The sequence below is a fragment of the Aegilops tauschii genome, chromosome 2 (genome assembly GCF_002575655.3).
Source record: "Aegilops tauschii subsp. strangulata cultivar AL8/78 chromosome 2, Aet v6.0, whole genome shotgun sequence".
NCBI lineage: Eukaryota > Viridiplantae > Streptophyta > Magnoliopsida > Poales > Poaceae > Aegilops > Aegilops tauschii.
The window spans coordinates 106,842,256-106,866,833 of record NC_053036.3 but is presented as its reverse complement, the minus strand read 5'-3'; the positions used below and the strand labels follow the sequence as shown (position 1 = coordinate 106,866,833).

General features: G+C 46.6%; 1 long non-coding RNA gene across 2 annotated transcripts; it reads left to right on the top strand.

Moving 5' to 3' along the window:
* Positions 1-17,647: 17,647 nt before the first annotated feature.
* On the top strand, positions 17,648-20,063 carry LOC109764573 (uncharacterized). 2 transcript variants are annotated; one of them, XR_006671027.2, is made up of 4 exons: positions 17,648-17,863; positions 17,954-18,053; positions 18,405-18,560; positions 20,004-20,063. It is a non-coding gene; the product is annotated as an uncharacterized lncRNA (long non-coding RNA). The 2 variants fall into 2 exon arrangements; XR_002233208.4 differs by lacking the exon at positions 20,004-20,063 and having other exon boundaries at positions 18,405-19,447.
* Positions 20,064-24,578: the final 4,515 nt, after the last annotated feature.

Sequence of the window (24,578 nt, the reverse complement as noted above, 5' to 3'; positions counted from 1 at the left end):
CTTTCGTCAAGGAAAAAATCATAAGCAACCTTTCGGGATGAGACTTCGCCGCCACGAGGCGCAACCTTGGCGGAACCAATGTAGGGCTCCGGCAGAGCTGTTCTGCCGGGGACACTTCCCTCCAAGAGGGCGAAATCATCGCCATCGTCATCACCAATGCTCCTCTCATCGGGAGAGGGCAATCTCCATCAACATATTCACCAGCACCATCTCCTCTCAAAACCCTAGTTCATCTCTTGTATCCAATTCTTGTCTCCAAGTCAAGGATTGGTACTAGTAGGTTGCTAGTAGTGTTGATTACTCCTTGTAGTTGATGCTAGTTGGTTTATTTGGTGGAAGATCATATGTTCAGGTCCTATATGCATATTAATAACCCTCTGATTATGAACATGAATATGCTTTGTGAGTAGTTACGTTTGTTCCTGAGGACATGGGATAAGTCTTGCTATTAGTAGTCATGTGAATTTGGTATTCGTTCGATATTTTGATGAGATGTATGTTGTCTATCCTCTAGTGGTGTTATGTGAACGTCGACTACATAACACTTCACCATTATTTGGGCCTAGAGGAAGGCATTGGGAAGTAATAAGTAGATGATGGGTTGCTAGAGTGACAGAAGCTTAAACCTTAGTTTATGCGTTACTTCGTAAGGGGCTGATTTGGATTCATATGTTTCATGCTATGGTTAGGTTTACCTTAATACTTTTGTTGTAGTTGCGGATGCTTGCAATAGAGGTTAATCATAAGTGGGATGCTTGTTCAAGTAAGAACAGCACCTAAGCACCGGTCCACCCACATATCAAATTATCAAAGTACCGAACCCGAATCATATGAACGTGACGAAAACTAGCTTGATGATAATTCTCATGTGTCCTCGGGAGCGCTTTTCTCTATATAAGAGTTTGTCCAGGCTTGTTCTTTGCTACAAAAAGGATTGGGCCACCTTGCTGCACTTTATTTACTTTTGTTACTTGTTGCTCGGTTAAAATTATCCTATCACAAAACTATCTGTTACCAATTATTTCAGTACTTGCAGAGAATACCTTGCTGAAAACCGCTTATCATTTCCATGTGCTCCTTGTTGGGTTCGACACTCTTACTTATCGAAAGGACTACGATAGATCCCCTATACTTGTGGGTCATTACCCATGCACCCACGAACCCTTCTCTCCCACGCACCCACGGCTGCCAACCCTAGCCCTCTCCCTCCCTCAGATCTCAATCTGCCGCCGCCCCAACCCAATCCCTACCCCCACGTAGCCCAACCCAATCCGCCGCCGTCCTCTTCTCCAGTCGCACCGGTGACCTCCAACCTCATCGTCGGCAGCCTGTCGGTGTCAAAACTGGTAGATCTCGGGTAGGGGGTCCCGAACTGTGCGTCTAAGGCGGATGGTAACAGGAGGCGGGGGACACGATGTTTACCCAGGTTCGGGCCCTCTCGATGGAGGTAATACCCTACTTCCTGCTTGATTGATCTTGATGATATGAGTATTACAAGAGTTGATCTACCACGAGATCGTAGAGGCTGAACCCTAGAAGCTAGCCTATGGTATGATTGTTGTTGTCCTACGGACTAAACCCTCCGGTTTATATAGACACCCGAGGGGGCTAGGGTTACACAGAGTCGGTTACAAGGGAGGAGATCTACATATCCGTATTGCCAAGCTTGCCTTCCACGCCAAGGAGAGTCCCATCCGGACACGGGACAGAGTCTTCAATCTTGTGTCTTCACAGTCCAACAGTCTGTCTAAAGTATATAGTCCGGCTGTCCGAGGACCCTCTAATCCAGGACTCCCTCAGTAGCCCCTGAACCAGGCTTCAATAACGATGAGTCCGGCGCGCAGATTGTCTTCGGCATTGCAAGCCGGGTTCCTCCTTCGAATATTCCATAGAAGATTTCGAACACAAGGATAGTGTCCGGCTCTGCAAAACAAATTCCACATACCACCATAGAGACAATAATATTTCCACAAATCTAATCTGCTGACACATTCTGCAGCATGACATCACACCATGGCCCGGTCATTATTTGAACCGTTTTTCTCAACCAACCACTTCACATATCGCGAGGCGGTTTCTTGGCACGTCTTGTCGAAGTAGAGATCGTGTCCCCTTATCACGGGATTCTCATCAATACGGGTGTGGGTAACCTAACCGCGCCATCAATTACGGTGCTTGGGGAATAAGCGAGTTTACCAGGCAGGTGGGGAGGCGCATAGTTCCTTCCGCCCTTATAAAGAGACAAGGATTCATCTTTTTCACCCACGCCCTCTTCCTCCTTGCTCATCCGTTCTTGCGCACTTGAGCTCCAGCACCCAAGTTCGCATTTTCTCCTGAAACCACTCCAAGCATGTCCGGAGCGGGAGGCAAGTGGATGGTCTCCTCCGTTACGGAGGAGGACATCACAAAGCTATGGGGAGCCGGATACCTGGCCACGGATATCGCGCACCGGCTACCAGATGCGGGGCAGATCGTCCCTACTCCCGAACCCCATGAGAGGGTGGTATTTCTTACCCACTTCATCCGCGGACTGGGATTTCCCCTCCACCCGTTTGTCCGCGGGCTCATGTTCTACTACGGGCTGGACTTTCACGATCTGGCCCCCAATTTCATCCTCAACATCTTGTCGTTTATCGTCGTGTGCGAGGCCTTGCTCCGCATCAAGCCCCACTTCGGCCTGTGGCTGAAGACCTTCAATGTTAAACCGAAGGTGGTGGTCGGCCAGCAAGCGGAGTGCGGAGGCGCCATGGTGGGCAAAATGCCCAACGTCACCTGGCTCGAAGGCTCCTATGTGGAGACCGTAAAGGGGTGGCAATCGGGGTGGTTCTACATCACCGAGCTGCGCGACACCAACTGGGTGGCGGCCCCCGAATTTCGATCCGGAATTCCCATGCAGCTCACCTCCTGGAAAGAGAAGGGCCTATCCTGGGGTTTCTCGGTAGAGCTGACCAGACTCCAGACCTGTGTCAAAAACATGATGAGCAAGAAAATCAAGCTTGTCAACGTGGTCCAAGTCATGCTCTTCCATCGGGTCCTCCCGTGTCAAAGACGGGCATTCAATTTGTGGGAGTTCGACCCGGCCGAGCACCAGACGTTGCGAGAGCTCTTCGACACGACGCACAAGGACGTCTGGAAGGTGTTGTTCAAGGGCGCCGAGGTACCTCCTCCCCTTACCGAGGACCGCGGACTCAGCGCAAAGCGTCCTGCCAATCCGGTAAGTCTTTTATATCTCATAAGATGCTCTTTTCCCCAGTATAACCACGTGCGGGGATCTAAGCCTCCACGCCATTTAACGGGACTGGGTAGCGACAGCGGAGCAGATCGATTGTCCAGCCCCCTGCCCAAAGATCCAGCGAATGCTCTCCTAACAGAGATGCTAGTTCCGGCGCCTTATGAGGTGCCGGAGAAGAAGGCCACGGGGACCAGGAAGGGTCTCCGGCGCAAGGTTATATCGGACTCGTCGTCCGAAAACACCGAGGCGCACTCCTCCCATGAAAACGAGGAGGAGGAGGAGGAAAGTTCTCCCCCCCCCAGCCGGGGGGGACAGGAAAAGGAAGGCCGCCCCATCAGGGGAGGCCGGAGGGTCCAAGAAGGGAAGATCCCTCCACCCGGACTGCTCCACGACGGCCGCTTTCAGCGACGAGGAGTGGTTACCCAGGGACAAGCCCCTGGCAAAGTCGTGAGTATCCGGATACCATAATAATTCTTGGTACTACTTATTGTACAGTTTCTTATCACGCCGCGCATGATTATGCAGTCCGTCCCGAGCCCATATCGACGTATCTTCGTCGGATGATTCTTTGGGCCCGTCAGATATGAACAACGATTCACCCCTGACCGCCTCCTCCCCCCGCCCTACGGATGGCGTTGAGGTGTTCTCTCAAAGGGAACTGAACCAAGGGGAGACAGTTCCGGAGGTGCCCCAAGGCGACATTCCAGGCGCTAGGCGCATGAGGGGCAAGACTCCCCTGGGCCCTAACACCGAGGGCAGCAAGTCTAGCCCCAAGCCGAATACGGCGCCGGAACCTCCAGTGGTTCCGGATTCTGTCAGGCAACCCCTCGCTAAGGGGGGCAAGTCGTCTGTGCCGATGGCCTCTGTCCATCCAGAGGCATCGGACAACTTGTTGGAAGTGCTTCGCGGCGCTTCCATTGACGAAGAGCACCGCACTATTATGAGTGCGGTAGTCAAGAAGGTTCAGTCCGCTAAGAGCGGACTGACTGAAGCCTGTGCCAGCCTCCTAACCGGCTTTGAGGTAAGTAATCAAATTGTAAGAAAATTTTACAGCATAGACAGTAGCCCCTGATGCTCTATTTGGCGCTCGCGGAGAAAGGCCGAATAGAGGATCAAATAATAATCACAGGAGTCTAATCAGAATGTGTCTATGTGAATAAGTAGGCTTCACTGCTGGCCGCCGCCGCTCGTACTGCGGAGGTCGCCGCACTGAAGCGGGACCTTGAGCGGTCCAAGGAAGAGCTCGGCCTTACCAAGAGGCAGCTCGAAGAGAACAAAGGTAAGTGACACCCCGTCTAAATATTGATAAAGAAAAATTTGATTTTGGAATAATATGATCATCATGAATTTGCTAGGGGCCATGACCGAAGTGGCGGCCCTGCAGAAGGTGCTATCCGAGGCCGAAGACAAAGCGGCCAAGGAGCGCATCGAGCGAGAGAAGCAAGAGGCCCGAGTAGGCGAGGTGCAGCAAGAGCTCCAGGCTCTCGTCAAGAAACACGAGTCCTTGGAGCTTGACTCTAAGACGCAAGGGTCTGAGCTTGCGAAGGCCCTCGGAAGCGCACAACATGCCAAGGCCGAAGCCCAAAAGGCCCTCCAGGAAATTGAGGCGGTTAAGAAGATAGCGGCGGGTAAGGCATTCATTATGCAAAGCAAGCATGTGAAGGAAACTTTCTTTTTACTTACCCGAGTTCGGAGCTCTCCAGGAGCGTTCGCAGATCTACCACGCAGTGTGTCAGATGCCGCGGAGTTCTACCGGGCCAAGGAGGGGAGCTCGACGGAAAAGTTGTGCTGGTCTCAGTATACTGGGACCGAACACCCAATGCCCTTGAGCGACCAGTTGAAGCAACTGGTCGAGCTTCACAAGGCGGCCGAACAGGCCATGAAGGGTCTTATAGTCCGGATGTGGCCTGGCGAGCCCCTGCCTGGTAGCTACTTCGGTCTGGTGAGGCGGCTTGTGAATGCCTGCCCACGGTTTGAAGTCATAAAGCGGTCCGTCTGCATTGAGGGTGCGCGCAGGGCTTTTGCCCGGGCGAAGGTGCACTGGGCGAAGCTGGACGCCGAAAGCTGGTGAAGGAGGGGCCGCCGGACGGCAAGGAGCATCGCCACCCTGAAAAGTATTATGACAGTGTCCTGAAGGGTGCTCGCCTTGTGGCGGAGGAATGTGTGAAGGATGTAATATTTGAATGAATGTACTCATGTGATCCTGTAATATGAAACGAGTTCATTTGCGCTATGCAACGCTTGTTAATTTAAAATATTACCTTCTGTGCGGCCGTTTATAAAATCTGAGAGTTGGCCAGTCGTCGGCTTCTGCCCCCATGTAACTAGTACTGAGGTGTTCGGGATAAACATGAGCACTCTTTATCCCAATTTTGGGTCCTTCGAAGGAGGTGTTCAGCACAACGAACCAGGCAATCGGACTATAAAGCTTTATCACTCTCACTTAGCCATAGAAGTCTACAATTTTAAATTTTGGCGAAGCCCCTAGTATTCAGAAGGCCGAATTTGGGGCGCTATATACGCCTAAGTCGGGCAAGGCCGACTCCTCGCCCGAAGCGGAAAAAGTCTTTAAGGACTTGAGACCTCTCGAACAGCGACCAGCTCTCGCCTTATCATGACAGTCAGTTTTCGGCTTTCTCTACTGAGGTGCTCGTCCGGAAGAACTGGGACACAATCGCAGTAGTTCTCCCAGTGCTACCTTAGCCGATATTGCGGAACGTAAGGTACCAAAACATGGGAGCCGGACAAACCCAACTATTGACCCAAGACATGATTCGGAGCTGATGCATATATTGCTATAAGTTTGGGGTGCCGCACTGTCAAAAGTGTTCGGACTTCTCACATCGTATTATGGGGTATACTGAAGCCCCTGGCGCACTGGTCCTACCAGAATGTATGGGTGCAATTTGTCGTAAGTAAGCAGACAAGGAAAAAAAAGGGGTATACAATAATAGACTAACGCTATGCATTGTTATTAACTAATACGTCAAAGCGTACGGATACAAGTAGTGCAATAAGCAAAAAATAGGACTATTTGACATGTCCTATCCAAGGGCAAGCTGCGTATGGGTATGTAAATTAGGTATTTCGATCGTTATCAGAGACCACCTGGGGATTCCCTTGTACGTCAGAGCGTCTTGCTTCCTTGGTATTTCCTTACCACAATGGGTCCAACAATTAGACTGTCGGAAAGGGCTTCCAGAGAGTAAGGTCCTGAAAGGGAGAAAATGATAAAGGTATATGGCCCCTGGGGCGGTTGAGCCGCATTGTGGGACGTGCCGTAGCGGTGCCTCCGCCTATGCCCATGGTATCTTGAGTGCGTAGTTATGTACGCGCGGCGCAAATTTTGCCACTTGACTGGGACTAGGACGGAGGCCGAATTGCTAGGCGAGCTCAAAACATGCCTGGCGATCCTCCTGCGGGGTACTCCGGACTCGCTTGAAGGTGTCCGGGGTCTTTTTCGCCGAATTGGCGGTTTGCCTAATAAGGCTGCTTTGTGCTTCTGCTGCGAGGGCCACAGTGTGCTCCTCCGTGCGGAGCAAGCGCTTTGTGTTTCCATTAACTATTATAACCCCGCGTGGTCCCGGCATTTTGAGTTTGAGGTATGCATAATGCGGTACCGCATTGAATCTAGCAAATGCGGTTTGTCCGAGCAGTGCGTGATAGCCGCTGCGAAAGGGGACGATGTCGAAGATTAACTCCTCGCTTCGAAAGTTGTCCGGAGATCCGAAGACCACTTCCAGTGTGATTGAGCCCGTGCAACAGGCCTCTACACCTGGGATTACACCTTTAAAGGTGGTTTTGGTGGGTTTGATCCTCGAGGGGTCTATGCCCATTTTGCGCACTGTATCCTGATAGAGCAGGTTCAGGCTGCTGCCACCGTCCATAAGGACGCGAGTGAGGTGAAATCCGTTAATGATGGGGTCAAGGACCAATGCGGCAAATCCGCCATGACGGATACTAGTGGGGTGGTCCCTGCGATCGAAGGTGATCAGACAAGAGGACCATGGGTTGAACTTTGGGGCGACTGGCTCCATCGCATAGACGTCCCTTAGTGCATGCTTCCATTCCCTCTTGGGAATATGGGTTGCGTATATCATGTTCACCGTTTTCACTTGTGGAGGGTACCTCTTCTCTCCTCCTGTGTTCGGCGGCCGAGGCTCATCCTCGTTGTCGCTATGCAGCCCCTTGTCCTTGTTTTCGGCATTCAACTTGCCGGCCTGCTTGAATACCCAGTATTCTCTGTTGGTGTGATTGGTCGGCTTATCGGGGGTGCCATGAATTTGACACGAGCGATCGAGTATGCGTTCCAAACCTGACGGGCCCGGATTGCTTCTTTTGAACGGCTTCTTCCGCTGACCGGATTTAGAGCCACTGAATCCGGCATTGACTACCGTGTCTTCGGCGTTGTCGCCGTTGTTGCGGCACTTGTGTCTGTTGCGACGTGGTCTGCCGTTAGTATCTTTGGCGTCTGAATTGCCATGATTTCTTGATGTGCTATTGCTGTGAGCCAGCGAGCTGTCCTCGCCCACGCAAAAGTGGGTCATGAGTTTCGTGAGGGCTGCCATGGACTTCGGCTTCTCTTGGCCGAGGTGTCGGGCGAGCCACTCGTCCCGGATGTTATGTTTAAATGCCGCTAATGCCTCGGCATCCGGACAGTCGACAATTTGGTTCTTTTTAGTTAGGAACCGAGTCCAGAATTTCCTGGCCGATTCCCCTGGCTGTTGGGTTATGTGGCTCAAGTCATCAGCATCTGGTGGTCGCACATAAGTGCCCTGGAAGTTGTCGAGGAATGCATCTTCCAAATTCTCCCAACTGCCAATGGATTTTGCTGGCAGGCTATTCAGCCAATGACGAGCTGGTCCTTTGAGTTTTAGTGGGAGGTACTTGATGGCATGTAGATCATCACCGCGGGCCATGTGGATGTGGAGGAGGAAATCCTCGATCCATACCGCGGTTCTGTTGTGCCATCGTATGACTCAATGTTCACGGGTTTGAATCCTTCTGGGAATTCATGATCCATTACTTCAATGGTAAAGCATAGGGGGTGTGCGGCGCCTCTGTGCCGGGCTATGTCATGACGCAGTTCATATGAGTCTTGTCTGCTGCATTCGGCCGGGCCGGATTTGCTTTTAGTGTATCCGGCGTGACGATATCGTCACGCGTTGGGGCGCGACCCCGTGATCCATAGATCGATCTTGTATGTCCTGCTGTGTTTTCCAATACGTCTCGCAGGTCCCGCGTGTTGCCCCGGGCCTTGGTATTTTTGTTTGAATGGCGGCGGGTTGCGGGCTGGACTTCGGGCTGATATGCCCCTCTGTCTCGGCCACGAAGTGGCCGATCAGCCGCATCATACGCTGGTGATGTAGGTTTTAATGCTTCCTCCTCGAGTTGGGGTAGCAACCTGCGCTTTGGGTAACTCTTGGTTGGGCGCTCGAGTTCGTATTCCTTGGCCGCCAGGACTTCAGTCCATCTATCCGCTAGCAGATCTTGATCGGCTCGAAGTTGTTGTTGCTTTTTCTTCAGGCTGTTTGCTATGGCTATAAGCCGGCGCTTGAAGCGCTCCTGCTCGACGGGATCCTCAGGCACGATAAATTCTTCGTCGCCGAGGCTCACCTCGTCTTCGGAGAGAGGCATGTAATTTTCATCCTCTGATTCTCCGTCTGCTGCCTGTTCCGGAGGGCTAGCTTGTTCATCCACCCGCTCGAGGTCTCGCTGGAGGGGATTGTCGTCGTCTTCGGCACTATCCGGAGCATTATTGTCTCTGTGCCGGTATCGCTGCTTTTGCTATGGCGGGACTTAGAGCGGCGCCGCTGACGTTGGTGCTTGGATTGCTTCTTGGAGGGATTATCCTCCGTTGTCTTATCGCCATCGCCTTCTTTGGGGGTGTCCACCATGTATATATCATATGATGAGGTGGTAGTCCAGTGCCCTGTGGGCGGTGGTTCCTGTTCGTCTCCTGCATCGTCGTCCATACCGTCGATGTCTTTGAAGCCGAAATCGAGCATGTCGGTTAAATCGTCGACATTGGCTACTAAGTGGGTGGTGGGTGGGCAGCGAATTTCTTCGTCGTCCGCATCCCATTCTAGCTGGACATAGTTCGGCCAAGGGTCTCCTGCCAAGGAGAGAGACCTCAATGAGTTTAGCATGTCGCCCAGTGGTGAGTGCTGAAAGATATCCGTGGAGGAAAACTCCATTATCGGTGCCCAATCAGATTCGATAAGCACAGACGCAGGCGGTTCGGAGCCCGTGGCCGGGGACGAATCCAAGTGTCCAGCAACAGGGGTCTCATAGGAAGTGAAGTCAGCGTTCGGCTCTATCGCCGCTGCGTGCGCAGCCTCCGTGGCGGGGTCTATCCACCCGTCCTCGGACGGCACGATCTGCTCCGGATTGAGGGCCGGAGTAGTTTTAGGTGTAATCTCCCGAACACTGTCCGATGGCAGAGCTAAGTCATGCTTGTCGTGGCTGTGCGGCGCACCTGACATGTGCTCGAATCCGTCGAAGATGAAGTCTCCGCGAATGTCGGCAGTATAGTTGAAGTTTCCAAACCTGACCTGCTGGCCAGGGGCGTGGCCCTCGATCTGCTCCAGATGGCCAAGCGAGTTGGCCCGCAGTACGAAGCCGCCGAACATGAAGATCTGTCCGGGGAGGAAAACCTCACCCTGGATCGCATCATTGCCGATGATCGAAGGGGCCATCAAACCTTGTGGTGATGGCACAGTGGAACTCTCAATGAAAGCACTAATGTCGGTGTCAAAACCGGCGGATCTTGGGTAGGGGGTCCCGAACTGTGCGTCTAAGGCGGATGGTAACAGGAGGCGGGGGACACAATGTTTACCCTGGTTCGGGCCCTCTTGATGGAGGTAATACCCTACTTCCTGCTTGATTGATCTTGATTATATGAGTATTACAAGAGTTGATCTACCACGAGATCGTAGAGGCTAAACCCTAGAAGCTAGCCTATGGTATGATTGTTGTTGTCCTACGGACTAAACCCTCCGGTTTATATAGACACCGGAGGGGGCTAGGGTTACACAGAGTCGGTTACAAGGGAGGAGATCTACATATCCGTATTGCCAAGCTTGCCTTCCACGCTAAGGAGAGTCCCATCTGGACACAGGACGGAGTCTTCAATCTTGTGTCTTCATAGTCCAACAGTCCGGCTAAATTATATAGTACGGCTGTCCGAGGACCCCCTAATCCAGGACTCCCTCACAACCCCTCCCATCTCCTCCTAGATCCACTCGGGCTACTCATGTCGTGGCCAGATCCGGCAGGAACTCCCTCCCTCCCACCTCGCTCCGCATCCCGATCCAGACGCACACACAGACAGAGCTTTGGGAGCTCCTGCTCGGCTGCTCACGGCCACGATCCGTGGACGATGCGGACGTGCGCGAGGTGCTGCTGTACCGAGCCGGGCTGGTCATGGCCGCCGCGTCCGTCATGGTGGCCACCTCGGGGGCGTTCTTGCCCGAGGGGAATGCAGTCGGCAACGCCGTCCGGCAGGGCGCCGACCTCTTCTACGCCGCCGAGGCCGGGGGGCTCACTCCCCCTCTACATGCAGTTCACCATCCCGGATCTCTGCCCCGTGATGTCTACTACGCAACCTTCTTCTTGTAGACGTTGTTGGGCCTTCAAGTGCAGAGGTTTGTAGGACAGTAGCAAATTTCCCTCAAGTTGATGACCTAAGGTTTATCAATCCGTGGGAGGCGTAGGATGAAGATGGTCTCTCTCAAACAACCCTGCAACCAAATAACAAAGAGTCTCTTGTGTCCCCAACACACCCAATACAATGGTAAATTGTATAGGAGCACTAGTTCGGTGAAGAGATGGTGATACAAGTGCAGTATGGATGATAGATATAGGTTTTTGTAATCTTAAAATATAAAAACAGCAAGGTAACTAATGATAAAAGTGACCGTAAACGGTATTGCAATGCTAGGAAACAAGGCCTAGGGTTCATACTTTCACTAGTGCAAGTTCTCTCAACAATAATAACATAATTGAATCATATAACTATCCCTCAACATGCAACAAAGAGTCACTCCAAAGTCACTAATAGCGGAGAACGAACGAAGAGATTATGGTAGGGTACGAAACCACCTCAAAGTTATTCTTTCCGATCAATCCATTGGGCTATTCCTATAAGTGTCACAAACAGCCCCAGAGTTCGTAGTAAAATAACACCTTAAGACACACATCAACCAAAACCCTAATGTCACCTAGATACTCCAATGTCACCTCAAGTATCCGTGGGCATCATTATACGATATGCATCACACAATATCATTTTCATCTATGCGACCAACACAAAGTACTTCAAAGAGTGCCCCAAAGTTTCTACCGGAGAGTCAAGACGAAAACGTGTGCCAACCCCTATGCATAGGTTCATGGGCGGAACCCGCAAGTTGATCACCAAAACATACATCAAGTGGATCACGTGATATCCCATTGTCACCACAGATAAGCACGGCAAGACATACATCAAGTGTTCTCAAATCCTTAAAGACTCAATCCGATAAGATAACTCCAAGGGGAAAACTCAATCCATTACAAGAGAGTAGAGGGGGAGAAACATCATATGATTCGACTATAATAGCAAAGCTCACGATACATCAAGATCGTACCATCTCAAGAACACGAGAGAGAGAGGTCAAACACATAGCTACTGGTACATACCCTCAGCCCCGAGGGTGAACTACTCCCTCCTCGTCATGGAGAGCGCCGGGATGATGAAGATAGCCACCGGTGAGGGTTCCCCCTTCCGGCAGGGTGCCGGAACAGGGTCCCGATTGCTTTTTGGTGGCTACAGAGGCTTGCGGCGGCGGACCTCCCGATCTATTGCTGTTCCTCGATGGTTTTAGGGTATATTGATATATATATATATATATATGAGGAAGAAATACGTCAGGGGAGCCACAAGGGGCCCACGAGGGTGGAGGGCACGCCCAGGGGGGTGGGCGCGCCCCCCTGCCTCGTGCCTTCCTCGTTGCTTCCCTTACGTACACCCCAAGTCTTCTGGATTGCTTCCGTTCCAAAAATAACTTTTCCGAAGGGTTCATTCCGTTTGGACTCCGTTTGATATTCCTTTTCTGCGAAACACTGAAACAAGGGAAAAAACAGAAATTGGCACTGGGCTCTGGGTCAATAGGTTAGTCCCAAAAGTAATATAAAAGTGTGTAGTAAAGCCCATAAAACATCCAAGATGGATAATATAATAGCATGAATACTTCATAAGCTATAGATACGTTGGAGACGTATCAGCCTCCCCAAGCTTAATTCCTGCTCGTCCTCGAGTAGGTAGATGATAAAAGAAATAATTTATGAAGTGTGAATGCTAGCAGGTGCATAAGTTTGATCAATGATAATTTCAATCACCTTTTCTAGCATCATTATATGTCATAACAGTAGTTCAACTCATAGAACTTTTCATGATCAAGTAACAAGCTATTCACATGTTAAAGTATAGATCACAAACTTTCTTGAAAACTAACAACCCGTGTTATTAGTCATCAAACAATTACAATTCATCTTATTTTCAGGAAGAGTCTATGTCAGAGCTTTGATTCAGCAAACTTCACATACTCAACTATCATTTAGTCTTCCATGATTGCTACCACTCAAAGCATATTTTTAGAACAAATAGCATCCATCGAACACAGAGAAAGATAGGGGCTTAATGTTTCGCCTCCCAACCTTTTACCTCAAGGGTAATGTCAACGGTAATAAATCATGATCAAATATATTTGAATGGCCATATATGCTTAGATCTTTCCATCATATGATGCTTGCCAACTAAAGAGTAGGTTGGAATGAGAAGGAATACTACTGACTCTTGCATAAAAGTAAAAGATAGGCCCTTCGTAGAGGGAAGCAGGGATTTGCAGAGGTGCCAGAGCTCGAAGCAAAAACAGAGATGAAAGTAATTTTGAGAGGTATGCTTTCATTATCAACATAACGACCAAGAGTTCCCAATATCTTCCATACTACATACATTATAGGCGGTTCCCAAACAGAAAGGTAAAGATTTTTACTCCCCCACCACCAACAATCATCAATCCATGGCTTGCCCGAAACAATGGGTGCCTCCAACTAACATCAATCCTGGGGAGTTTTGTTTGCAATTATTTTTTATTTGATTTCGATCTTGTCATCATGGGACTGGGCATCCCAGTTACCAGCCATTTTCTCGTGAATGATGAGCGGAGTCCACTCATCGTGAGAATAACCCACCTAGCATGGAAGATACTGCTAGCCCCTAGTCGCTACATGAGCGATTCGGGCATACAAAACAGATTATTATTTGAAGGTTTAGAGTTTGGCACATGCAAATTTACTTGGAACGGCGGGTAAATACCGCATATAGGTAGATATGGTGGACACTCATGGAAGAAACTTGGTTCAAGGAATTTGGATGCACAAGCAGTATTCCCGCTTAGTACAGAAATTTAGGCTAGCAAAAGATTCTAAATAGCAAGCACCACATATTAGAGGATCCATAATAATATAACTTCTATACAAATATACCCAAGCATAACTCATTATGTTGTCTTCCTTGTCCAACTTCAACTAATTTGCTCAGGTTTGAAAATAATTAATGGGGCTCACAATCATAGAAGATGTCCAAGATAGTATATTTATATGTGAAATCTCTCTTCCTTCAATATTCTTTCATGAATTATTCAAGTGACCAATACAATGTTTGCTAACCTTCAATAAATTTACCGCCTCTACTTCTTATATGTGAAGGCATTACTCCCCATGGGAAAGACATATGAGACATATATAAATTTAGATTTATGACATTCAACCATTAACTCACAGGATATAAGTGAAGCACACGAGTAAATGACAAACTACTCCAAAAAGATATAAGTGAAGATCAATGAGTAGTTAAATAATTATGTAGCTATGTGAAGACTCTCTCTCATTTAAGAATTTCAGATCTTGGTATTTTATTCAAACAGCAAGAAAAGCTAAATAAAATAAAACGACGCTCCAAGCAAAACACATATCATGTGGTGAATAAAAATATAGCTCCAAGTAAAGTTACCGATGAACGAAGACGAAAGAGGGGATGCCATCCGGGGCATCCCCAAGCTTGGGCTCTTGGTTGTACTTGAATATTACCTTGGGGTTCCTTGGGCATCCCCAAGCTTAGGCTCTTGCCACTCCTTATTACATAGTCCATCGAATCTTTACCCAAAACTTGAAAACTTCACAACACAAAACTTAACAGAAAACTCGTAAGCTCCGTTAGCGAAAGAAAACAAAACACCACTTCAAGGTACTGTAATGAACTCATTCTTTATTTATATTGGTGTTAAACCTACTGTATTCCAACTTCTCTATGGTTTATAAACTATTTTACTAGCCATAAGATTCATCAAAATAAGCAAGCAACACAATGGAAACAGAATCTGTCAAAAACAGAACAGTCTGTAGTAATCTGTATCAGTTGTATACTTCTGGAACTCCAAAAATTCTAAAATAAATTGGTGGACCTGAGGAATTTGTCTAGTAATCATCTGCAAAAAGAATCAACTAAATATCACTCTCCAGTAAAAAGTTGAAGCTAATCTCGTGAGCGCTAAAGTTTCTGTTTTTTACAGCATGATCATAAAGACTTCACCCGAGTCTTCCCAAAGGTTCTACTTGGCACAAACACTAATTAAAACATGAAAACGCATCTAAACAGAAGCTAGATGGATTATTTATTCCTAAACAGAACCAAAAAGCAAGAAACTAAAATAAAATTGGGTTGCCTCCCAACAATCGCTAACGTTTAACGCCCCTAGCTAGGCATGATGATTTCAATGATGCTCACATAAAAGATAAGAACTGAAACATAAAGAGAGCATCATGAAGAATATGACTAGCACATTTAAGTCTAACCCATTTCCTATGCATAGGGATTTTGTGAGCAAACAACTTATGGGAACAATAATCAACTAGCATAGGAAGGCAAAACAAGCATAAGTTTAAAACTTTAAGCACATTGAGAGTAAACTTGATATTATTGCAATTCCTACAAGCATACATTCCTCCCTCATAATAATTTTCAGTAGCATCATGAATGAATTCAACAATATAACCATAACCTAAAGATTCTTTTCATGATCTACTTGCATAGAAAATTTACTACTCTCCACATAAGCAAATTTATTCTCATGAATAGTAGTGGGAGCAAACTCAACAAAATAACTACCATATGATTGAAAATTAAGATCAAGATGACAAGTTTCATGGTTATCACTATTCTTTATAGCATATGTGTCATCACAATAATCATCATAGATAGGAGGCATGCTTTCATCATAGTAATTTTGCTCATCAAAACTTGGGGGACAAAAAATATCATCTTCATCAAACATAGCTTCCCCAAGCTTGTGGCTTTGCATATCATTAGCATCATGGATATTCATAGAATTCATACTAACAACGTTGCAATCTTGCTCATCATACAAAAATTAGTGCCAAACATTTTAATGCATTCTTCTTCTAATACTTTGGCACAATTTTCCTTTCCATCATACTCACGAAAGATATTAAAAAGATGAAGCGTATGAGGCAATCTCAATTCCATTTTTTTTGTAGTTTTCTTTTATAGACTAAACTAGTGATAAAACAAGAAACTAAAAGATTCGATTGCAAGATCTAAAGATATACCTTCAAGCACTCACCTCCCCGGCAACGGCGCCAGAAACTGCTTGATGTCTACTACGCAACCTTCTTCTTGTAGACGTTGTTGGGCCTACAAGTGCAGAGGTTTGTAGGGCAGTAGCAAATTTCCCTCAAGTGGATGACCTAAGGTTTATCAATCCGTGGGAGGCGTAGGATGAAGATGGTCTCTCTCAAACAACCCTGCAACCAAATAACAAAGAGTCTCTTGTGTCCCCAACACACCCAATACAATGGTAAATTGTATAGGTGCACTAGTTTGGCGAAGACATGGTGATACAAGTGCAATATGGAAGATAGATATTGGTTTTTGTAATCTGAAAATATAAAAACAGCAAGGTAACCAATGATAAAAGTGAGCGTAAACGGTATTGCAATGCTAGGAAACAAGGCCTAGGGTTCATACTTTCACTAGTGCAAGTTCTCTCAACAATAATAACATAATTGGATCATATAACTATCCCTCAACATGCAACAAAGAGTCACTCCAAAGTCACTAATAGCGGAGAACGAACGAAGAGATTATGGTAGGGTACGAAACCACCTCAAAGTTATTCTTTCCGATCAATCCATTGTGATATTCCTATAAGTGTCACAAACAGCCCCAGAGTTCGTAGTAAAATAACACCTTAAGACACACATCAACCAAAACCCTAATGTCACCTAGATACTCCAATGTCACCTCAAGTATCCGTGGGCATGATTGTACGATATGCATCACACAATTTCATATTCATCTATTCAACCAACACAAAGTACTTCAAAGAGTGCCCCAAAGTTTCTACTGGAGAGTCAAGACGAAAATGTGTGCCAACCCCTATGCATAGGTTCATGGGCGAAACCCGCAAGTTGATCACCAAAACATACATCAAGTGGATCGCGTGATATCCCATTGTCACCACAGATAAGCACGGCAAGACATACATCAAGTGTTCTCAAATCCTTAAAGACTCAATCCGATAAGATAACTTCAAGGGAAAAACTCAATCCATTACAAGAGAGTAGAGGGGGAGAAACATCATAAGATCCAACTATAATAGCAAAGCTCGCGATACATCAAGATCGTACCATCTCAAGAACACGAGAGAGAGAGGTCAAACACATAGCTACTGGTACATACCCTCAGCCCCGAGGGTGAACTACTCCCTCCTCGTCATGGAGAGCGCCGGGATGATGAAGATAGCCACCGGTGAGGGTTCCCCCCTCCGGCAGGGTGCCGGAACAGGGCCCCGATTGGTTTTTGGTGGCTACAGAGGCTTGCGGCGGCGGAACTCCCGATCTATTCTGTTCCTTGATGGTTTTAGGGTATATTGATATATATATATATGAGGAAGAAATACGTCAGGGGAGCCACGAGGGGCCCACGAGGGTGGAGGGCGCGCCCAGGGGGTGGGCGCGCCCCCTGCCTCGTGCCTTCCTCATTGCTTCCCTTACGTACACCCCTAGTTTTCTGGATTGCTTCCGTTCCAAAAATAACTTTTCCGAAGGTTTCTTTCCGTTTGGACTCCGTTTGATATTCCTTTTCTGCGAAACACTAAAACAAGGGGAAAAAAAGAAACTGGCACTGGGCTTTGGGTCAATAGGTTAGTCCCAAAAGTAATATAAAAGTGCATAGTAAAGCCCATAAAACATCCAAGATGGATAATATAATAGCATGAATACTTCATAAATTATAGATACGTTGGAGACGTATCACCCCGGCACGCTCGACTCCCTGCTCGCGCTCAGCGACGACCTCATCAATGTACTTCCTTGCCTCCCATCTCGATCTTGTCTCCCACCCCTCTTTTTGCCTCTGGCCTGATCCGGCCTCTGGCTGCAGTCCAACATTTTCATCGAGGGCGTCTCCCACAAGATCCGCCGGTAGATCGAGGACCTGGAGTGCGCCAGAGGGGTCAAGCCCGGCACCCTCACCGTCGACGGCGTCCCCGTCGACAGCTACCTCACCAGGTCCGTCTCTGCCCGTGGCCAGTGCTGCTTCTTTCATTCCTCATCTGCCTACCAGCGCTTGCTTACGCAATAGAGGATGGATGGATGCAGGTTCGTGTGGGACGAGGGCAAGTACCCCATCAACGCCCCGCTCAAGGAGACCGTCGCCAGCATCTAGTCCTAGGTCGCCAAGATCGAGGATGACATGAAGGTAATTAACTCTGCTTCTCTCTCTCTCTTCATTACTCCAGTTCCTTTCCACACTGACCAAATCACCGCATGGATGACAGTAAAATTTTGGAAGATTGGCAGCAACTTAACACTACATTTGCTAGGCTAGCTGGGTACTGTATTTTGGACAGTGTTGTTTAACACGTTAACAGTTACATTCGGTCCTCGGGGCTGAATTGGTAGATTTTGGATGTAGCTTACTTCCTGTTTGTCTTGATCTGTTTGGTTCCGACTAGCTACCTATTGCACAGCTAGTTACTGTGAAGCATTATCGAATGTTGTTCTTCCCTGCTCTTACCGGCGTCCTTTTAATTCTGTATGTGTTTTGTAGTTGAAGGAGTTCATTCTGTGCAGCCGGAGGCGTACGATTTCAAGATCGGCGACCAGTTTTTTTGGAGGCCTGGACACCCACCCCTGGACCAAGTTATCGAGATGCTACAGAAGCACAAGGATAAGTCTCAAGATGAAATCTAGCTAGCTGGCTACAGTATGCCTTATGCTCTCGTTGATTTATTTCTTTGCGCTCTTTTGCAGTTCTATATTGATGAGTGAGCGATCTGGTAGCAGCTAGCTAACTGCCTCTAGATTGTAACCCTATTATGGGATGTGTGGTTGCGCATGTGTTCTACATTGTCAAATGTGTTCTCTGTTGTCACACATCGTATGTGATGTCCATAGTTTTTATATTTGTTGTCATGCAATGCGGTCACTGAATTGCTCAAATTTGCTGGCCAAGTACTATGTAGTGCTGTTCTATGCTAGGCTACCAAGCTAGGTAACTTCTGTATCAAAATCATGGGTTCTAATCTTTACTATTATCTGCCATGGATCAACAATGATGCGTCACAGGTAGTAGTAGTAGAGTCGGACTTGGTGCTGCATTGCCCAGTTATTAGCTCCTCGATCTGTTCCTCACAGCGTGGGGTCAGCACTTTACCTCAACTTGTCTGCATTTTCTCTCACACACTAGACTTGCTCATCCATAACATAATGGTAGTGCGTGAGTGAGTCATGTAGGTATGTTTGTTTTTAGGCTGGTTGTAGATGGCTTTGTATGTTATGGTAGTGTGCTTGCTCTCCCTGCTCTGCTTTCGCTTGGAGAAGAGAAGCGCAGAGCAGAGCAGGGTAAGTAAAACAAACAACACTTGTTTGCAGCTAATGCGTACAAACACACTAGCAGCTCTCTAATTAGAACAACGGATGCTGTGCAACTCCCTACTAGTAGATACCAACCACATGTACCTACGGATTTACTACTAAATCTAATTACAGTACTACCAGATGTTGTGTGATTCCTTCCATTCTATGATAGATAAAGGAAGTACTTCATCAGTAACGAGACATGCTAATTTGGTGCTGAAATTTATAAGCAACTAAATTGTGCAGAATTAAGTTTCACATTCAAATCGATGTTGTGGTTGTATGTCATGTGTGCACCATGGAGAGAAATTTCAGAGCCAACTAAAAGAAATTCTACTCTTTACTGCAGAACAGTATACAACATTACTTTGTTGGTTGCCTGCTAATTGTGTGCAAACTGCTTATCAATAGCTTATCAAGCACTGCCTGACTGGCTCGCATCGCTCTGCTGTCGTCGTTGTGTCGTCAGTGCTCTTTCCTCTCTGTCTGTCTACGACAGTAGGATTCATGCACCAAGCCAAGAACCTGAATCTTTTGTTAGGCTGCTAGTAAACTAGGTTGTACTCTTTCCAATTGCAAGTTGGATAGAACCTGCAATTAAGTGCACAGACATACATGGATTCTGGTTCAATTCGTATGTATGTTTGTATGTGCATGCTTACGACTTTGACTAAAACTAGTTAATTCATTGTTCTACCTTGAAGGTGACCAGTCCTTAGCTGCGCGCTTTGGTCGGTCATGCTAATTTCAGTTCCTATGATTTTTAATCTCTGTTTTCTCTTTTCCCCAGCTACCAAGACTGAGTTTGTGGTGATGGCAGCTGACACGGAGCCGATCGAAATCTTCCCCCACCCCCTGTTCCTCCTCGATGATAACAAGGTAGAAATTCTCTCCGTATGCTGCATCATATATAGTACTACTAATTAGTTTGTATGCCGTTGTCTGCATGATATGGTTAGACCGACGACTGTCAAGCTCATAATTCTGTATGATGTTAAAGATTAACAAAATATACGATATGACTTGTGTGCTGACCTCTAGTATCTTGCTCATCTGTAATGTGTCTGTTGTACGCTTGCCTTTCTTTGGCCTGCTATTTTTATTTATCAAATGAAAGGACATTCTGTTTGGAAGTGGGCAATTTTGCTCAAAAATAAGTAAATAAATTGTATGTGCATGCTGAAATGTGACATGTCTGGTGGTTGCTGTATATGGGCAAGACGAATTGAATCCTGCTGTGTACTTGTCGATTCTAGCTTATATTGGTGTTTTGTGATCCTAAAAAAATACTGCATCCTGCTGTGTACTTGTCAATCCTGCTGTGTATTCATATTGTGCCTCTGTTTTCTTGTATGAATGAGTTATCTCATTTTAACTAGCTGGAGAACAAAAAGCATGGTACTAGCTCAATTTGTGTTATCTTTCTAAATAAGTTTCCTTTTCTTGAATGGTCTGTCCATAAGATATTTGCCTCACTTTTTCTGATTCTTCTCTGCTGATTCATGTAATAGGGCGACCGAGGAAGGCATGTGAAAGTGCAACTATCCCTGGGTGGTTTTGGTAATTCCTAACAACATATAGCTCATTGAGCTAATGCTATTTCAAGATAAATATGTCAGGAAAGCTCAACGATTGGCATGGCATGGATTAGAAAGTGGACCCCTCAAAATGCTAAGGACAAAAGATTGGCTCAAGCTCAAAGCACAAGACTCTACATTTTCATTTTAGTGATCCAAGATCACATTGAGTCCATAGGAAAAGCCAATACTATCAAGTGGGGTGAGGTGTTGCTTAATGAGTTTCGTGCTCAAAGTGCTTAGTGATATGCTCCAAAACCCTCAACTACTTTCTCACATCCACATATGTCCCAAACAAAAATTCAAACTCGGCCCCACCGAATCTTTCTAACCGGCGCCACGGAGTTCAGTTGACATAGCCACTGCCAGAAACCCTAGTCTTTTCGGTCTCACCGATAGGGATCTCGGTCTCACCAAGATGGGATTGTAATCACTCTGTTTCCCTTCGTAACGTTTCGGTCAAACCAAGATGAGCGATCGGTCCCACCGAGATTGCAATGCAAACTCTCTGTTTCCCTTTCGTAACGTTTCGGTCCAACCGAAATGAGCGAATCGGTCCCACCGAGTTCGCCTGACCAACTCTCTGTTAGTCTATTACCAAAATCGGTCTCACCGAGTTTGTGTAATCGGTCTCACCGAAATTACGTTATGCCCTAACCCTAATGACATCGTTCCCACCAAGTTGACATGTCAGTCCCACCGAGATCCCTAACATTCACATTTTGAACTAAATCGGTCCGACCGAGTTTCATGATTCGGTCCCACCGAGTTTGGTGATTTGTGTGTAATGGTTAGATTTTGTGTGGAGGCTATATATACCCCTCCACCCACTCTTCATTCATGGAGAGATCCATCAGAACATGCCTACACTTCCAACATACATTTTCTGAGAGAGAACCACCTACACTTGTGTTGAGGTCAAGATATTCATTCCAACCACATAAATCTTGATCTCTAGCCTTCCCCAAGCTGCTTTCCACTCAAATCTTCTTTCCACCAAATCCAAATCCTGTGAGAGAGAGGTGAGTGTTGAGGAGACTATCATTTGAAGCACAAGAGCAAGGAGTTCATCATCAACACACCATTTGTTACCTCTTGGAGAGTGGTGTCTCCTAGATTGGCTAGGTGTCACTTGGGAGCCTCCGTCAAGATTGTGGAGTTAAACCAAGGAGTTTGTAAGGGCAAGGAGATCGCCTACTTCGTGAAGATCTACCCGAGTGAGGCAAGTCCTTCGTGGGCGACGGCCATGGTGGGATAGACAAGGTTGCTTCTTCGTGGGTGGAGCCCTCCGTGGACTCGCGCAACCGCTACCCTTCGTGGGTTGAAGTCTCCATCAACGTGGATGTACGATAGCACCACCTATCGGAACCACGGATAAAAAATCTCCGTGTCAACATTGCGTTTGCTCCCTCAAACTCCTCCCTTTGCCTTCATATGCAATTGTTTTACATTCCGCTGCTATACTCTTAGAATTGCATGTGTAGGTTGTTTGCTTGACTTGTGCAAAGTTGCTAAAATCTGCCAAGAACTAAAATTGGGAAAAGGCTAGATTTTTATTTGGTCAAGTAGTCTAATCACCCCCCTCTAGACATACTTTCAATCCTACAAGTGGTATCAGAGCTTTGGTCTCCATTTGCTTTGATTTCCATAGCTTTTGGTGGTCATAGCCTTGGTTTCACAACCTAAGAGAGTATGGCGTCTAGCGAGGGAAATTACCACCGTAGAGGTCCTTACTTTGATGGTACGAATTTTGCTAGTTGGAAGCATAAGATGAAAATGCATATTCTTGGACATAACCCCGCTGTTTGGGCTATTGTGTGTATTGGCTTGCAAGGTGAATTCTTCGATGGGAGAGAACCAAACCGTGAAGCTACCGCGGAAGAGTTGAAGATGCTACAATACAATGCTCAAGCTTGTGATATTCTCTTCAACGGATTGTGCCCCGAAGAATTCAACAAAATCAGCCGTCTTGAGAATGCAAAGGAAATTTGGGATACTTTGATTGATATGCACGAAGGTACCGATTCCGTCAGGGAATCCAAATTGGATGTGCTCCAAAGTCAGCTTGACAAGTTCAAAATGAAGGATGGTGAAGGTGTCGCTGAAATGTACTCTAGGCTTGCTCTCATCACAAATGAGATTGCCGGCTTAGGAAGTGAAGAGATGACCGATAGATTCATCATCAAGAAGATCCTAAGAGCCTTGGATGGAAAATATGATACCGTGTGCACATTGATCCAAATGATGCCCAATTACAAAGATCTCAAGCCAACGGAAGTTATTGGAAGAATTGTTGCTCATGAGATGTCAGTCAAGGATAAGGAAGAGCTTCACAACAAGTCAAGTGGTGCTTACAAAGCCTCGTGTGATGCTCCCACATCATCAAGTGAGAAGCAAACCTTCAATGAAGAATTGAGTCTAATGGTGAAGAACTTCAACAAGTTCTACAAGAGTAGAAGCAAGGAAATAAGTTCCAAGTCAAGGTCCTACAATGACAAAAGATCTTCTAGTCGTGAGCGTAATTGCTACAATTGTGGAAGACCCGGACACTACTCCAATGAGTGTACGGCTCCCTACAAAAGAAGAGAAGATTCTCCCAAAAGAAGGAGTAGAAGAGAAGAATCACCATCAAGAGAAAGAAGGAGTAGAGATGATCGTTATGAACGAAGACCCTCTCGGAGAAGCAAGGATTCGGAAAGGAAGGACAAGTCATCAAAGAGCTACACAAAAAGAAAACATGAAGCTCATGTTGGTGAATGGGTATCCGGTTCCGACTCTGACCATCACTCCGAAAGAAGTTATCACTCCGACTCCGAATATACTCAAGATGAAGGTGTTGCCGGACTAGCACTTGTGACAACCAACTCCTACAACATATTTGACTCACCAAATGAAGGAATTGGGAGATGCTTCATGGCTAAAGGTCCAAAGGTAACACACCCCGAGTATGTTGATTTCAATAGTGATGAAGATGATTTGCTAGGAGATGATGATTTACTTGTTGACAACTCTAGTTATGAAAACTATGATGAGCTTGCTATTAGTCATGATAATCAAGATAAAACGAATGATGATGATAAGAAGGAGATTGAGCATCTAACTAAAGGACTAAACACTCTCAAGTTAGCTCATGAAACTACCTTGGAAAATCATCGAGAACTTTTAAAGACTCATGATAAGCTACGCTTTGAAAAGCTCAACCTTGAGCAAGAACATGAGTTTTTAAAGGCAATCAATGATGATCTTCGTAAGAAATGTTCTTCTTACATTGCCAAGCGTTTACTCTTGTCTACTTACATGCCACAAGTTAAATCTAGCAACAAGAACAAGAAAGATTCTTCATCTAGTAGTAACAACAATCATGCTAAATCCAATGATGTTGCTTCTAGTAGTTCTCTTGATTCCACTAATGATTCTCTTAGCCAAGTTACACTTGAGCAAGAAAATAGCTTATTAAAGGGAATTATAGAGAAAGGTGTTTACAAGAGCCTTGCCGGAAGTAAGCAATTTGAGGAAATTGTACGCAAGCAAGGAAGACACCGGAAGAATCAAGGTGTTGGTTTTGAATGAAAGTTCAATGCCAATGGAGTTGAGTGGGAAGAAGATCAATACCCCAAGACGAAGTTTGTTCCTCAACAAGAGAAGTATGATCCTACTTCTTTCAAAGGAACACAAGCTCAAGATGATCTTCCACCACAAGACCACAAGCAAAAAGGCAAGGACAAGCTTCAAGAGGATATTGATGCATTTGAAGAAGCACCCAAGGCCTTGGTCAAGTGGATTCCCAA